This window comes from Anomaloglossus baeobatrachus, chromosome 6 (genome assembly GCF_048569485.1).
Source record: "Anomaloglossus baeobatrachus isolate aAnoBae1 chromosome 6, aAnoBae1.hap1, whole genome shotgun sequence".
Taxonomy (NCBI): Eukaryota; Metazoa; Chordata; class Amphibia; order Anura; family Aromobatidae; genus Anomaloglossus; species Anomaloglossus baeobatrachus.
This window is the reverse complement of record NC_134358.1, coordinates 531,028,569-531,046,093: the sequence shown is the minus strand read 5'-3', so window position 1 is coordinate 531,046,093 and position 17,525 is coordinate 531,028,569. Positions and strand designations below refer to the sequence as shown.

At 44.5% G+C, this 17,525-nt stretch overlaps 1 long non-coding RNA gene across 1 annotated transcript; it reads right to left on the bottom strand.

The window, feature by feature from the left end:
• Nucleotides 1–9,809: 9,809 nt before the first annotated feature.
• LOC142244552 (uncharacterized) lies at nt 9,810–11,436 on the bottom strand. Its single transcript, XR_012724586.1, has 3 exons — nt 11,213–11,436; nt 10,716–10,943; nt 9,810–9,855 (listed from the first exon to the last, which is right to left on the bottom strand). It is a non-coding gene; the product is annotated as an uncharacterized LOC142244552 (long non-coding RNA).
• Nucleotides 11,437–17,525: the final 6,089 nt, after the last annotated feature.

Genomic DNA, 17,525 nt, shown 5'->3' with positions numbered 1-17,525 from the left:
AGAACCACTAAACACTTTTTTAGTATAAAATTAAATTGATAAATTGTTGTTGGAGAGAAGTCTTTGTGTAACAACAACACTCCACTTTGTGAAGACCTTACTCCAAGCCAATTCCTGACAGACTGCCCAGACCCACCACCAAACCATCCCCTTCAAAAAGGAAACACCACAACAAGTCTTTTTTCTTTTAGAATCCAATTTTTTTATTAAATATCATTTTATTATATAAAGTAGAGACTGATAATTAGAAGCTCTCATCTTTTTCTCCAGTGGCAAAATTTAAAGGTCACAGCTTATAAACTCAACAGGAGGCCTTAACAAGGCCAACGCACAAAAAACGGGGTTTTTGGGATATTTACCGCCTAAACCGTCCATCCGGTGCGGGTGTCTCCAGCCACCTCTAACAACCCCTTCCGCTGCTGCGACTTGTCAAAGAAAAACAACCGAACAAAATAAAACATTTTTATAACCAGGGAGGGAGGGCGGGAGACAGGTCCGGGTCCTTCAGAGAGAGGCCGCCCCCGGGACGTGCTGAGGTATATATACTACAGGGGGCGGGGCCAGTGACATCATCTGCGCATCACTGCATAACTAGTGAGATGTCTCCTTCTTAAAGGGGACATCACTTTATTAACCATATTAGGGCCGGCAGTCAGGGGGCAGCATCACAAACTTGGCTGCGATGCCCCTCAGACTGCCCAGACCCACCACCAAACCGTCCCCTTCAAAAAGGAAACACCACAACAAGTCTTTTTTCTTTTAGAATCCAATTTTTTTATTAAATATCATTTTATTATATAAAGGAGAGACTGATAATTAGAAGCTCTCATCTTTTTCTCCAGTGGCAAAATTTAAAGGTCACAGCTTATAAACTCAACAGGAGGCCTTAACAAGGCCAAAACACAAAAAACGGGGTTTTTGGGATATTTACCGCCTAAACCGGCCGTCCGGTGCGGGTGTCTACAGCCACCTCTAACAACCCCTTCCGCCAAGAAACAGCAAAATCCTGATGGGCTGTGACCCCCCCCCCAAGCCCATAAGAGCCTGGGCAATACCTTCACGAATTCCTTCCAGAAAAATATCCAAACCAGAATCATTTAAATGAACTCCATCTGGACGCAAGAAAAAAGAGTTGTCTCCTTCCAGGCGATGGTGGCGAACCACTACACAGTTCTTGAAACAGACAAACCTCGAAATTCGCTGATTAAGCGTGCGCCTGGTTCTATCCATGGCGCTACGCTCTCTAGCCCCGTGCCACGTAAGCCTGGGGATCACCTCAGACCAGACTAGCTTGAAAACCGGGAAGAAACATGGAAACTTATCCATGTCTGACCTCATTAACGTTAAAAGTTCTGCCAAGGGAAAATAGGCTAAGTCATTTCCCCCTGCGTGAATGACCAAGACAACTGGCGCTGCCACACTATTTGCAATCTTCACGACTTCCGGTAGGACCTGTGGCCATGACAGGCCCCTATAGCCCCTCCAATTGATGTCCTCTTCCAAGAATCCTAGACTTCGACCACCGGGACAGGAATCGGCTCTCCTTGCGGCCCAATATACAAACGAATGTCCCAAAATCCAAACGTTAGGCTGGTTTTCACCTGTAATAAAAACTGTGTTATTTCCAGAAATACAACCCTACCACCGAATGTCATATCTGTCCGATAATCCCCTTTTTTTTTTTTATTTTATATATCCGTATATACATCGTTTTCCGGGGAACTAAACAATGTTTGTAGAAAAAACTGGACTTAGAATCAAATCAGGTCTTATATATCTCATGAAACATTTCGATTGCCACCTTCCTTTCCTCTGGATTTCCAGTTCTTGCATGCCAGCCCGCGATGCCTCCGTAGCCGCCCCAATCCTAAAGGAATGGATGCCGAATTCCGACGTGGGTAAACCCAATGAGCTTAAAATTTTTCGCATTACCGCCAAAAATTGTCCCGACAAAAGAGGTGAACCATCCTCATGAATGAAAAATTGTTCGCCATTGCTCCTAGCCCCTAAGAAGGCCGTAACCCATGCCTTCGGGCATACCGGGCCGTCCATAGAAAACAATGGGAACCATGTGCCTCTACCTGTCTGATCTGTTTTTGACTTACGCAACCTGATACGTAACCCATTTCCACATATCAGCACGTCATCTTGGCGCAAGCCCCCATCTGACCCCAGTGTCTTTGGAATAAGCTCCGAAATTCGCAACGCACCAAAAAACGCAATCGCAAAAACAGCCGAAAACAAAATGGACTCATATTGTGAGTAACAAACCGTTCCCGCGTCCTTTATTAACTCTGCCAGCAAAAGAAACGAAATGGGCCTTCTAGGATCCTTTTGCTTGGCACTCTTCAACCAGCCCTTTAATACCTGGGTCACTAAAAAAGCCTTTGTCACATCTGGCCAGTTCCGCAATTTAAAATGAAAAGCCAGACCCGATAAGCGGTTACGAGCGACAGTCCCAGATGTGTTCCGGTTGTTCAAATATGTTAAATAATGCAATGTTTGCTGTAATAAAACATCACTTGAGGGCTCGCCCCCAGCCACACCTCCCGAGCCACACCACTCACTCCATGCTTTACCATAAGCATGCCAGGTTGATGGGGCCACCGATCCTTGAACCATGGATGGTAGTGCAGGGGGACATCCCACAACCATGCCGAGCATACTAGGCCTTCCTCCTGTGCCGAAGGGTGGAGCTCTCGAAATCTCTGGAAATTGAAACGTGAGAGCGCATCAGCCATCTTATTATTATAACCAGGTACAAATTTTGCTCTAAACCATGCATTTAAATTTAAGCATTTTAAAACCATGAACCTAATTAACTTGATGACCGGAGGAGAGGAAGCGGACAAATGATTAATAGCGTGTACGACGCTGGCGTTATCGCACCAAAAACCAAAAAGTTATACGCCTGTTTTTCAAGGCCTCACCCCACAATTCCGTAGCGACCACTATAGGGAACAGCTCAAGCAAAGTCAGGTTCTTAGTCCATGCCCGCTCTTCCCAATCTTGAGGCCATTTCTCTGAACACCATTGGTTACCAAAAATTACTCCAAATCCAGCTGACCCGGCCGCATCGGAATACAATTCCACCTCGTCATTTGATTGCATGTTTTCCTGGAAACATGTGCGGCCATTATAATTTTCCAAGAAGGACCGCCATACCAATAAATCCTCCTTCAAAGGAACAGTTAACCTGATTTTATGGTGAGAAAATCTTATCCCGCGGGTGGCCAAAGAAAGGCGCCTTGAAAATATTCTACCCATAGGCATAACTTTGCACGCAAAATTCAAGGATCCCAATAACGACTGCATTTGAACTAACGTAACCTTGTTAACGGACAAAAAACCCAGAATAAGGTGCAGTAAACCAGATATTTTGTCCTGTGGGAGCCTGAATTCCATTGCCTTGGAGTCGATCACTATCCCTAAAAATGCCAATTCTGTCACTGTGTCTATGGTCTTTTCTTGTGACAGTGGAACCCCAAAATCTTTCATGAGCTGTTTAAATTGAACCAAAATATTTGCGCATATAAACGAATTCCCAGGGCCAACAAATCAAAAATCATCTAAATAATGGGTTATTGAAGAAAATCCCGTTTCCTTCCGCACTACCCATTCCAGGAATGTGCTAAAAGTTTCAAAATACTGACAAGAAATGGAGCAACCCATCGGAAGGCAGGTGTCGAAACAATATGCACCTTCTAGCATAGCACCCAAAAGGTGATAACAATCAGGATGTACTGGTAGCAACCGAAAAGCGGATTCAATATCAGATTTTGCTAAAAGGGCACCTGGACCTGCCTCCCTAACTAATTCAACTGCCTTATCGAAAGACATGTATTTCACCGCAGATTCCTCTTCCAGAATACCATCGTTCACCGAAGTTCCCCTTGGATAAGACAGATGATGGATTAAACGAAATTGGCCTTGGTCTTTTTTGGGCACAACCCCCAATGGGGATACCCTTAAATTGCGAAAAGGCCGTACTCTAAAAGGGCCTTTAAAACGACCAAGCGCAACTTCCTTATCCAGTTTTTTCCGAATAACCTCCGAATGTTCCTCCGCAGATTTCAAATTGGGGGAAGAAGATGGAGACCTAGAGTAAACAAACGGGATGAAAAAAACAAAAGAAAAACCAAACCTAAGCTGTGCAGCTGCCGGTTTATTGGGCTACCTGTCTAGCTACGGCCCCATCCTGATTGCATTCACCGGGGTCGCGGTGTTCACTATGGATATTTGGCTTTGGTCCTGGAACTTTGTGTCCCGGTTTGGGGCACTTTGAAACCGGGTGGAGGGCTCCACATGCTGAACATTCATGTTGGAACTTACACAGCCCATAAAATTTGCAGAACCCCTCATTAAAAGCCCAACATGTTCCGGGACGGCGAACGGCCACTGGACCTGTGTGTTCCCGTGTCCAGCGGCCGAACCTGGAAAGGGCTGCGAGTTTTTTTGCGCCATCATCAGCCTCAGCCATGAATCCGTGGCTTTTACACCCCAACCTAAGTGCGGCTGAATATCCAAGCGCCGGCGGAAATCCTCATCGTATTTCCACCAGGCTGAACCACCATGTGACTTATATGAATTGTAGATAACATCCATATAAATAAAGAGTTCTGAACACCTTTCCGGATGCCGTTGACCCATAACACAACCCATTACTGCGAAAGCCTGTAACCAATTGTTTATAGTCTTAGCGACCTTAGGTTTACGATCGTAAGACTTCTCCCCGAAACGCCGTTCTCTATCTACCGCATGCTGTTCGGTAGCTATAAAAGACCAAATGTCCACATATTTATTAGCCCATATAGCTTCTTTCACTTGTTCGTCCAAATGGGCTCCCAATGGAGGGACTCCACAAAATAAGCCCTCTTTATATAAATCCGGGCGTAAAGGGGTGGGTGCAACCACCTCAGTATGAAGCAATTTAGGATTTATAAAAACTTTGACCTGAAGGCTCTAGACTCCCCATCCCCTGTGACGAACCACCTTTCCATTCACCCACATAAGGGTACTCACCATGTGGCGATGTCATTGAAACCAGCTCTTGCAAAGGTTCGCTCTGTTTTGTAGGTTGGGCGACCATCCTAACCGATTGCTCCCTTGTTGATCTTCTGCTGATCCTTGAATCAGCTAGTGAATCCTCCGAAGAAGAGGGAGATCTTGATCGTCTACTACGCCGTCTGGATCTCGACCTCCTATTACGTCTACTATGCCGACGATGCCCGTACTGCCCTGAGTGACGATGCCCGTACCGTTCACTTGATAATTAGGATGACGAGAAGTCATGGCGGCTGCCTGCACCGTGTGACATAGCACCGGCCAGGGTTCCTGCGCATGACCGCTGCGACTGCCGTTCTGTAATATGAACCGCCCCTGCTGCGACCTGCTGTACCCCGCTCTGTACCATTAAAGATGGGTTAGATATTTCCCCTAATGCTTGAGGAGCCGGTTGAGCAAGTACCTGGGCATGGGTATTATTGCCCTGAGGCACCGTAGAAGACCCTACAGGGGCGGGAAGCATTGGCAGAGTGGCCTGAGATGTAGGGGGAGTTACAATTCCAGGAACCCACTCTGTTTGCTGGCTTGCTGCATATTGTAATATGGTAGGGGTCCTCCCACCCCCTCTCCCTACCTCCCTCTGAGACTCTGTCATAGTGCCTCGGCTATCTCTCCTGGGCGCAGGGTCACTGGTGGATTCTGAGGAACCCTGACTCACAATCTGGTTATTTCCCATTATGGGTCTCCCCAGGTCAGTGTATGTGGGAACAATAACTAAATTACCCTGCTGGGCGTTTATACCCTCCCTTAACTTGCAGCCACCAGCGATGGGAGCCAAAAATTCCAAACCCGGCTGCACTTGAATAGCCCCTTCTGAGGTGAAACAGCGCCCGGACTCAATAAAACCCCTATCTCCCTGAATGGCTGGCCTGTGTTGATAAACTCCCACTGGGATTCCCACAGCCGCAGTGGTAACCTCAGAGACGCGAGTGGGCGTGGCTTCCCGCACAGAGCCTGAGGTAAATTTCCTCCCGCTCTTTTTTGACTGTAAATGTGGGCTCAAACGCACCGGAGGGCGGGCAATCCTTTTAGATCTCCGCCCCCCGGTCTTTGTTGTTTGAACCTCGGCAGGAACGGAGTCACCCGCGGCTAAAAGCGCCGTGAGCCAGTTGCTCCCTTCCCTGCCGATACGCTCTCTTACCACTTCCTGAAGCGGGTTCATCGTTCCGGCTGACCAGACAGGTCCGGGTCCTTCAGAGAGAGGCCGCCCCCGGGATGTGCTGAGATATATATACTACAGGGGGCGGGGCCAGTGACATCATCTGCGCATCACTGCATAACTAGTGAGATGTCTCCTTCTTAAAGGGGACATCACTTTATTAACCATATTAGGGCCGGCAGTCAGGGGGCAGCATCACAAACTTGGCTGCGATGCCCCACATTTTGTACTGGGCAAATAACATTACCAGGTACCTCATTCAATTTAATGAAACACCCCTTACCTGACTGGTCTGTCTTCGATCTTCGGATACAAATCAACAAAGACGAATTTAAAATTCTTATGTCCTCTAATAACAAGCCCGACTGGCCTGATTTGCTCCGCGATACCATTTCCCCAATACGGAATGCACCAAAAAATGCCAGGACAAAAGCAGTCCTAAATAGGCACGTTTCGTAAGCATCCCTACAGACAGAACTAAGGACTGACCAAAGCTTCCTCAGCAGGGTAAAGGAAATTGGAAGTCTTTTATCCGACTGACCCATTTCCCTCTTATATCCTTTTAGAAATTGCTTTACCGGAAAATAACTCACCAATGTGGGTTTCCCAGCCAGCTTTAAGAAAAAAGACACTCCAGCCAAAAATTTTGCAATCGAGGAAAATGACCATTTCCTCATACCCAAACTATTAATCAATAACATAACCGATCGCAGGTTATTATCATAATAATTAAAACCCATCGCATCACAAAACCCTGTCCAGACTCTCCATGCAGCTGAATAGTCAGCCCATGTTCTTGAAGCCACAGACTTCTTTATAAAAATTGGGATTAATTCCAAATTAGATCCCACAGGTGCGGAGGACAAGGAATGCCATCTACTTCCGCGTCCGGAACTAGCGAGCGAAACACATCCAGCTGGTGACAAGAAAGAACTTTAGCTGCTTCGCTGCTAACCTTACTAACCAAGCGAGCTTTCAACCATATGTTCATTTTTAAACAAAATAAGACTAAGTGCCTCAATAACCTAGCCGCCCACACACACTTAGAAGACAAAGTATTAATAGCAAAAACCACTCCTTGGCTCTCTGACAACAGCAAAATCCTTCTGTCCCTTAAATAAGGTCCCCAAACCACCCTAGCAACAACAATAGGAAATAACTCTAACACAACCCGATTATTTACAACCCCTCTGACAACCCATGTACTATCCCAAACCCCAACCGACCAAAAACCTTCAAAGCAACAACCGTAACCAACACTCACAGACACACCTGTGAATAACCGCAGCTCATCTGAAGACACAAATGAAAATTGTAAGTAGCTACGCCCATTAAAAACCCACACCAAATAGACAAATCTTCTCTCAACTTCTTCGTCACCCGAATATGAGCTCTAGGAGAGTGCACACCTTTCGTCGCTTCATACAAACCCCTAGAGAAAACTCTCCCCATTGGGATCACACGTAAAGCAAAATTCAAAAGTCCTAATACTGACTGAAACTCCTTTAAAGTCGCCTTATGTTTTGTCTTCAACACCTGTAAAGCAGACCTCAACTTCACCACCTTCTCCTCTGGTAGTCTACACTCCATATTTTCTGAATCCAAAGTGATACCAAGAAATTCCAAACAGCAGCAAGGACCCACCGTCTTTTCTTCGGCCAATGGGATACCGAAATTATGACATAATTCCTGAAATCTATGCAACAACGCTAAACAAACACTATCTGACGACCCACCCACAAACAAAAAATCATCTAAATAATGCAAAATCCCTCCCTTAACGTAACCAAAACTAACACACCAATGAATAAACGTCGAAAAAGCTTCAAAATAAAAACACGACAATGAAAAGCCCATAGGCAGGCACATATCAAAATAAAACCCGTCCTCAAATTGAAATCCCAAGGAATTAAAGCCTTCGGGACTAACCGGCAAAAGCCTAAAAGCAGACTTGATATCCGCTTTTGCTAACAAAGCGTTAACCCCTTGAATCCTGACTAAATCCACCGCTTGGTCAAAAGAAGCATAATTAACTGATGATTTCGACTTATCGATTTCATCATTCAAAGAAGCCCCTCTTGGAAAGGAAAGATGAAGTATCAACCTGAAACTACCTACTTCTTTTTTAGGAACAATACCCAGAGGTGACAAACGAAAATTGACAAATGGCGGGCATGTAAAAGGGCCCGCAACTCTACCTTCTTTAATTTCCTTAGAAATTTTTTCTTTCACCACCTCTCGATATTTTTCCACCGAAGATAAATTTTCAACCCACACACACCCTTCACCCAAAAATTCAGGGACAGGGAAACCTTTATCAAAACCCTGCGAAATTAATTTAGCTCTCTCCCGATCTGGGAACCGCTCGATCCACGGTTGCATGTTTTCCAGAATCACTGGAGTCCATGCTCTTAACAAGCATCTCCTTTGTGCCATTTTGCTGTTGAGACTGTGCAATCCGCTTGTAGCACTTTGACATGGGATGAGTGCCCCCACAGAAGGAGCACTCATGCCGAAACCTGCAATTACTAAGCCATTTGCACTGTCCCTCATTGAAAGCAAAACAGACACCTTTTTTGCTATTACCCTGCTGTGCTGAGTAAGGCTGCCTAGACCCCTGATTCCTCAAAGGGAGCATTAAATTAATCCACAAACCAACATCTTTAACCCCCCATTTCATAGAAGGGTGTACCGCCAGTTTCTGCCTAAAGGACTCATCATAGTTGAGCCAAGCCATACCGCCAAAATTGCGATATGCCTCAAAAATACTATCTAGATGTTGGAAAAGGCCACTACAGTAGCCTGGAAACCTTTCACCCAGCACAGCAGAATAAATACAAAATGCTTGTAACCAATTATAAAAAGATTTAGCGCGCCTTTTATCCTCCCCTTCACTTTTATCATCTCTTTTCTCACCCCTACCCAGCTCCTCGCTGGATGGAAGCAATGAAAAGAGATCTACAAATTCCTTATTCCAAATGCGCTCCTTCATGGACGCATTTAGATGAAAACCTAGAGGGGACATTTCACATATTAGGGCTTCCTTTAAACATGATTCAGCTACGCCCCCAGACCTGTTTAACACAGGAGGCTCGCCAACCATGTTCACCGGAAGCACATCCCTAACCTGACCTTCAATAACCTCTCTAACAATTTCTCTAACAACATTTCTAAAGTCAGGTAACATATTAACATTAAAAGAAACAGCAGAATTTGTATTCTCACCACAAGTGGAAGCAGGAGGAAAAGATGAAGGGTATTGGAAATTTTAGAGCAAATACAAGAAAGTATCACTATGTACTGCACGTAGATAAAGGGAGAAGAAAACATGAATCAAAAGAAGACTAGAATAAAAAAAAAATAAAAAAATCAAGAAAAAATCAAGAAAATATAAAAACAAAACAAAAATACAATGTAAAAAAAAAAAGAAGAAAAATAAAATAAAAAAGAAATAAAATTAAGAAAAATAAAGATAAAAAATAAATAAAGTAAAAACAAGAAGAAAAAAAGAAAAGAAAAAGAAAAATACAATATAGACAAAAATAACAGGAGAAAAAGGAAGGAAAAAAAATTGTCTTCTACCAATACTTGATTGACGTGATCCCACAGCCTATGACAGGTTACGTGCAGTACTAAAAATAAGAGAGAAAATTATAAGTAAAGTAAAAATAAACCAGATAAAGAACATGGAACTAAATATTAAGTATAACTAGTAATGTCAAAATCTCTGTTTAGGCCTTTAGGTTCCAAAGTTTGTAGGGTGAAGATCCGAAAATGATTCCCTTTTTTGAGAAGGGTAACCCTGTTACCACCCCACCCCGTCTGTGCTGGGATATCTGTTCTAGCACTTGGACTTTAAGCTGTGAAAGTCTGTGTCCCTTCTGATGGAAGTGGAATGATAGTGGGAGAGACATTTTCTCACAATGAATGGTGGACTTGTGCTGTGAGATCCTGTCCCTTACTTGTTGCGTGGTCTCGCCTATATACAGCAATCTGCAGGGGCATTTGATTACATACACTACAAAAGAGGAGTCACAAGTAAAGAACCCATTCATGGGATAACTCTGCCCTGTTTGGGGATGGTAAACCTTGTTTCCTTTAAGGACATTGTTGCACTGAAGGCAATTGAGGCAGGGGAATGTCCCTCTTTTAGGGGTCAATAAATGTGATTGGGTCAATCTTGGAGCCAAGGGACCCTTAGGGTACACTAGGGAAAAAATATCCCCCCTACCCTTTTTTTCTATCAGCCCCATACATTTGTTTGCGCTTTAGGTTAATGTCCACTACGACCCACTAGATAATTTATATATATTGGGACATCACTTTTTGTTGATTTTAATTATAACTGATAAAGAAAATCTTTAATTGGGGGTTCCTTTTAATGTTATACAGTTATCATGGACTATAAAGCTAGAATTTGATCTTGGCTTTCCCAACTGAACCAGGAAAAAGATACCTCTTAATTCAGAAGACTCATTCAATGGTGCCTTACCCTCATCGTTTCAAACCCTATGAAAAATAATAGCGTCTGGATCAGGAAAGAGACTACATATTTCAAGAATGGAGTCAAGAGCACTCTATCACCAAAGTCTTCTAAAGCTCTTCCAGTAGACGCGTAAAGTATCCAGAGACCAGGAAAAGTTATCACCATACAATCTTTTGTAGGCTCGGTTCAGTGCCCAGTGCACAAATGAATGGCCAAAAATCCATAAAGTGATGCCTGAAAAAAAATAAGAAAAGGAAATAATTGACCAATCTACCATTCTGCCCTTACAAGATAAGAAATCCAACCATCCCCAACGACGACTGTTGCAGCTTCAACGAGGAAAGAATGTAAAGAAAATCTCTCACCAATCAACCCGAGACTCTTTAAGTGTTGTGAAAGAACCATTATGTATTGACAGATTATCAAGGGGCATAATTCACTATAAATCAATAAGTGATACCCACCCGGCAGCCCGGTACCCAGGAAACTAGAAAGCAACTTACCAAAGATGCGTTACTGTCAACCACCCGTCTACATGGTCCTACCGTCTTGATCGCACATCATGAACATCCGTCACTGCATAGAAGAATTCACTCAGTGGCAAAAGCTCACCAATTACCTTAACAAAAATGCAACAACCAAAAAGTCAAGATCGGACTTCTACCACCAAGAAAACTATTTCCTTTTCTCTGAACAGGAAAATGTACTCCAAGGCAAAAGATCACCAATTATCTTTGACGCTCCAGAAACGCCTCGGTGATTTACAATATAAGCCTGTTGTTGAAAATATCAAAATATTTATTCTGTATCAATAAATGAAGTTATTTTTATGACTGTGCATCTGGATCTTTTTCTGTTATCTCTCATTTATTGGCGTCTTTGGCAGAGACTCTTTCCGTGCTCCAGACCCAATCAAGGTAACATGTGGTGAACTGGACTTACCCCTTTCCTTTCACCAATTATGTTGATACAAACTTAACAACTAATAAGGCAAGATTGGACCTCTCCTGCCGGGAAAATGATTCCCTTTCTTATAGCATTTTATTATTAGTTTAATGACAATAAAAATTTAAAATTAAATACCTGCCTAAAATTGCATTACAGAATAATATGCCAGATGCTCTTTAAGCCCTTCACCCCGGGGCGATTTTCCATTTTGTTTTTTTTTTGCTCCCCTTCATCCGAGAGCCATAACGTTTTTATTTTTCAGTCAATTTTGCCGCATAAGGGCTTATTTTTTGCAGGACGAGTTGTACTTTTAAATGAAACCATGATTTTTACCATATAGTGTACTGGAAAAAAGCAAAAAAATTCTAAGTGAGGAAAAATTGCAAAACAAAGTGTGATCGCACATCTGTTTTTGGGATATTTTATTCACCGTGTTCACTATATGGTAAAACTGATGTGTCGGTGTGATGCCTCAGGTTGGTTCGAGTTTGAAGACACCAAACATGTATAGGTTTACTTTTATCTAAGGGGTTAAAAAAAATCACAAGTTTCTCCAAAAAAAAGTGGCGACACTTTTTGCGCCATTTTCCGAAACCCATATAGAGTCCTCATTTTTTTGCTTGTCGAGCTGACATTTTTAATGGTACCATTTTTGCGTAGATGCTACGTTTTGATCACCTGTTATTGCATTTTGCACAAAATTAGCAGTGAGAAAAAAATGTAATTTTAGCGTTTGGAATTTTTTGCCACTACGCCGTTTACCGATTAGATAAATTGATTTTTTATCTTGATAGATCGGGCATTTCTGAAGGCGGCAATGTTAAATATATCTATATTTTTTATTTTTTTAACCCTTTAATTTTGAATGCGGCAAATGGGGAGGTGATTTAAACTTTTAGTTTTTTTTATTTTCATTTTTTAAAACTTTTTTGAACTTTTTTTCATTTTACTAGTCCCCCCAGCTTGTTCACTTCTGTAGATCACTGCTGTACAGCTGAGATCTTCTGAAATGCAGCTCTCTTCTCACACACGGCGCACTGCCGGGTGTAAGAGGAAGTGACTCATGAGAGCTACAAGAGTCATCACATGATCCATTACATGGCAACCATTGGCTTCACGTGACCTCGTCACGTGACATCCGATGGTAAACAACCATGTTTACCGCGTCCAGCAATTACACTGCACTGTGACATTTTCACAGCGCAATCTAAGGGGTTAACAGAAGCGGGTGGATCATGAATCCACTCGTGCCTGGTAGGCACATATGTCAGCTATTCAAATCAGCTGAGATACAGTATGTAGGGATCGTTGCCGGCTGCCCATGGCTTGGATTACACTGACACGATCCATGACGTACTCCATATGTCATGTGACATGAAAAGGTTAAACAGCTGTAAGCAAAAAGGCAGAGCATAGTGTTCTGTTCTACAAAAAAGGTGATCAGCCCTTATTTATCATAAAAAGGCACCACTTTCTCCATGCTGCAACATATCCTGACCAGGTGAACGTGACAACAGATCTTTGTAAATAGACCATGTCTGAGATTAGTTCATGCCTCAGAGCTGCCCTCGGCTCCCCTTCTCTTACCTGTTGTCCTCTGGCACAAGCTCCTGAAATCTCTGGAACTGAAAACAGGAAAGAGAATAAGCAATGGATTTAGAGCATTGAGGTATCTGCTTCGCCTCTAACCAAATATTCAACTTTAAACACAATAGCAGGAGATGCCACCGCAAATTCTACAACCAAATCTGACTTGGAGGAGGGACAACAAAAATCAATGCACAGTGCACGTCAGCTTTCACCATCAGTGCACCCACTGCTTCCTCTTGCACTTTGCCCTGTTGCTGAAGTTTTCAGGCCGGTCACAGGAAGTGATGCCAAATTCCACCATCCAAGAACCGGAAGTGACTCCGCTCTATACATCCCATCTACTAGAAGAGCGCCTGCACACAGCAGAACTGGAGTAGCAGGTAACACATTTCTTAGTCACATGTGAAAACTATCTTGATGGTGGGCTTTGACTGACAGATGGTTCTTCAATCGCGATGCTTTGCCCTGTAGGGAAGTCCAGAGCACCTATGACTGCACCGCTGACTGCACCGCTGACTGCACCGCTGACTGCACCGCTGACTGCACCGCTGACTGCACCGCTGATCTGGATTTTTTTTATCATCTGAGTCAGAAAAATTAAATTATACATTTAACCAGGGGCAAATTAACTGTAGCCAGGACGCTGGGCAGTTTTTGAAGGCGTGGGCCCCCCCAGCACCCGATGTATCACATGTCACATAATTCCCTTCATAGATCATGTGATTACCACACAGGTGATCTGGTGCACCTCTGCAGATGCAAATTGGTAGTGAAAGAATACACTGTGTGCAGAATTATTAGGCAAGTTGTATTTTAGAGGATTTTTTTTTATTATTGATCAACAATTATGTTCTCAATCAATCCAAAAGACTCAAATATCAAAGCTTAATATTTTTGGAAGTTTGAGTGGGATTTTTTTGGATTTGGCTATCTTAGGAGAATATCTGTTTTGCAGGTAAGTATTACTGTGCAGAATTATTAGGCAACTTAATAAAAACCAAATATATTCCCACCTCACTTGTTTATTTTCACAAGGTAAGCCAATATACCGTATTTTTCGAACTATAAGATGCACCGGACTATAAGATGCACTGGACCATAAGACGCACCCTGGTTTTAGAGGAGGAAAATAGGAAAATAAAATTTTCAGCAAAAAATGTGGTCATGACACACTTGGGGCGAGGACCTGCTGCTGACACTGTTATGGGGTAATCTCCCCAAATTCTCTAACTCAGGTACCCCATCCTGGTAATGATCTTCCTGCCTTGTATATATATGTCCCTCATCCTGCTATAGCCCACATACTGCTATATACTGCCATCCTGCTATATACTGCCATCCTGGTATGTGCTCCCATCCTGCTATATACCCCATCATGGCATATGGCCACATCCTGCTATATACCCCATCCTGGCATATGGCCGCATCCTGCTATATACCCCATCTTGGTGTATGGCCGCATCCTGCTATATACCCCCATCCTGCTATATACCCCCATCCTGCTATATACCCTTATCCTGGTATGTGCTCCCATCCTGCTATATACCCCACCCTGCTTCATACCCCCATCCTGATATATACCCCATCCTGCTATATACCCCCATCCTGCTATATACCCCCATCCTGCTATATACCCCCATCCTGGTATGTGCTCCCATCCTGCTATATACCCCCACCTTGCTATATACCCCCATCCTGCTATATACCCCCATCCTGCTATATACCCCCATCCTGCTATATGCTGTCATCCTGCTATATACCCCTATCCTGCTATATACCCCCACCCTGCTATATACTCCCATTCTGCTCATAATATAACCCCATCCTGCTATATGCCGTCATCTTGCTATATACCCCTATCCTGCTATATTGCCGCATCCTGGGGCACACAAAAAAAAATAAACGTTTATTCTCACCTTTCCTCGCTCCTTGCAGCATCGCTCCTCCTCCCATCAGTGCCAGCAGCAGCGCCGCTTACCTGTGTGGAGCCGGCCACGCTCCCTGCAGCATTGCGATGTCCTCCTGCCTGTGCCGGCCGCGGCTGCGTGTGGACACGTGCGCACAGCGATGACGTCCTTACTGTGAGCACCGCTAGTCTCCACACACAGCCGCAGCCGGCAGACAGGAGGAGATCGCGGTACTGCAGGGATCGTGGCCGGTGAGTGTACTGATTCACTGCACCCCGCGCTGATGATGATGCGTGGGGGGCAGTGAATACAGCCGCACATGTTCACTCCAGGCTGTAGTTGCCAGGGGTGATCATGCGGGCCGGCTGTTTACTATGCGCGCATCCCCGCCCATCACCCCGCCCACTTCTCAGCGCCGGCTTCAGCGCTGAGAGATGGGCGGGAGGATGGACGTGCATATGAAATGAGCGGGCCCATGTGGTCACGGGAAAGATGCTGCAGCCTGCTCATGCCCCCGATGACCCGCTCCACCGCAGCACCCTCATTCCCCGCAGCCCTACATTCAGACTATAAGACGCACCCCCCACTTTCCCCCAACATTTTGGGGAAAAAAAGTGCGTCTTATAGTCCGAAAAATACGGTAACTGCACAAAATGTAGAAATAAACATTTCTGACATGCAAAAACAAAACCCCCCAAAAATAATTGACCAATATAGCCACCTATTTTTATGATGACACTCAACAACCTACTATCCATAGATTCTGTCAGTTGCTTGATCTGTTTACGATCAACATTTCGTGCAGCAGCCACCACAGCTTCCCAGACACTGTTCCGAGAGGTGTACTGTTTTCCCTCCCTGTAGTTCTCACATTTTATGGGGGACCACAGGTTCTCTATGGGGTTCAGATCAGGTGAACAATGGGGCCATGTCATTATTTTTTCATCTTTTAGACCTTTACTGGCCAGCCACGCTGTGGAGTAGTTGGATGCATGTGATGGAGCATTGTCCTGCATGAAAATCATGGTTTTTTTTAATGATACCACTGCTTGAAGAAGTTGTCTTCCAGAAACTGGCAGTAGATCTTGGAGTTGAACTTCACTCAATCCTCAACCTGAAAAGGTCCCACAAGTTCATCTTTGAGGATACCAGCCAATACCAGTACCCCACCTCCACCTTGCTGACATCGGAGTGGAGCTCTCTGCCCTTTACTGATCAGCCTCTGGCCCATCCATCTGGCCCATCAAGAGTCACTCTCATTTCATCAGTCCATAAAACCTTTGAAAAATTAGTTTTAAGATATTTCTTGGCCCAGTCTTGACGTTTTATCTTATGTTTCTTGTTCAAAGGTGGTCGTTTTTCAGCCTTCCTTACCTTGGCCATGTCCCTGAGTATGGCACGCCTTGTGCTTTTTGATACTCCAGTAACGTTGCAGCTATTAAATATGGCCAAACTGGTGGCAAATGGCATCTTGGCAGCTTCACGCTTGATTTTCCTCAATTCATGGGCAGTTATTTTGCGCCTTTTTTGCCCAACACACTTCTTGCGTCCCTGTTGGCTATTTGCCATTAAACGCTTGATTGTTCACTGTGATCACGCTTCAAAAGTTCGGCAATTTCAAGAATGCCGCATCCCTCTGCAAGGCATCTACCAATTTTGGACTTTTCAGAGCCCGTCAAATCTCTCTTCTGACCCATTTTGCCAAAGGAAAGGAAGTTGCCTAATAATTAAGCACACCTTATATAGGGTGTTGATGTCATAACACCGCACCCCTCCTCATTACAGAGATGCACATCACCTGATTTACTTAATTGGTAGTTGGATCTCAAGCCTATACAGCTTGGAGTAGGACATGTATAAAAAGTATCATGTGATCAAAATACTCATTTGTCCAATAATTCTGCACACAGTGTACAAATCCTTACTGCACTTTATATTCCCCCATTGTTTACATATTTTTCTTGATTGTCGTTTATATGCATGTGTGCTGCCCCTGTCGCGGGCGGGGAGGAGGACGCTGCGCTCACCACGCTCGGGTCCGGCTCAGGGTTGCTTCGCTTTCTGCTCGGTGGCTCGAGCGGTGGGCCGGATCCGGGGACTCGAGCGGCGCTCCTCGCCCGTGAGTGAAAAGGGGAATGGTTTTGGGGATTTATTGTCCGTGACGCCACCCATGGTTGTGGTGAGGTTGTGACACCACCACTGCTCTGGACGGGGATCCCGGGAGCGATGACGGGGAGCAGCTTAGATGTTGTTTTTCCCCTCCGTGGGTAGGGGGGTGGGTTGTCCCGGGGCCCGGTGAGGGAGGAATGGCAGGTGGGTTACGGGACCTGGTGAGGTGCAGGGTCGCGGGGGCAGCGCGGTGCCGCACGGC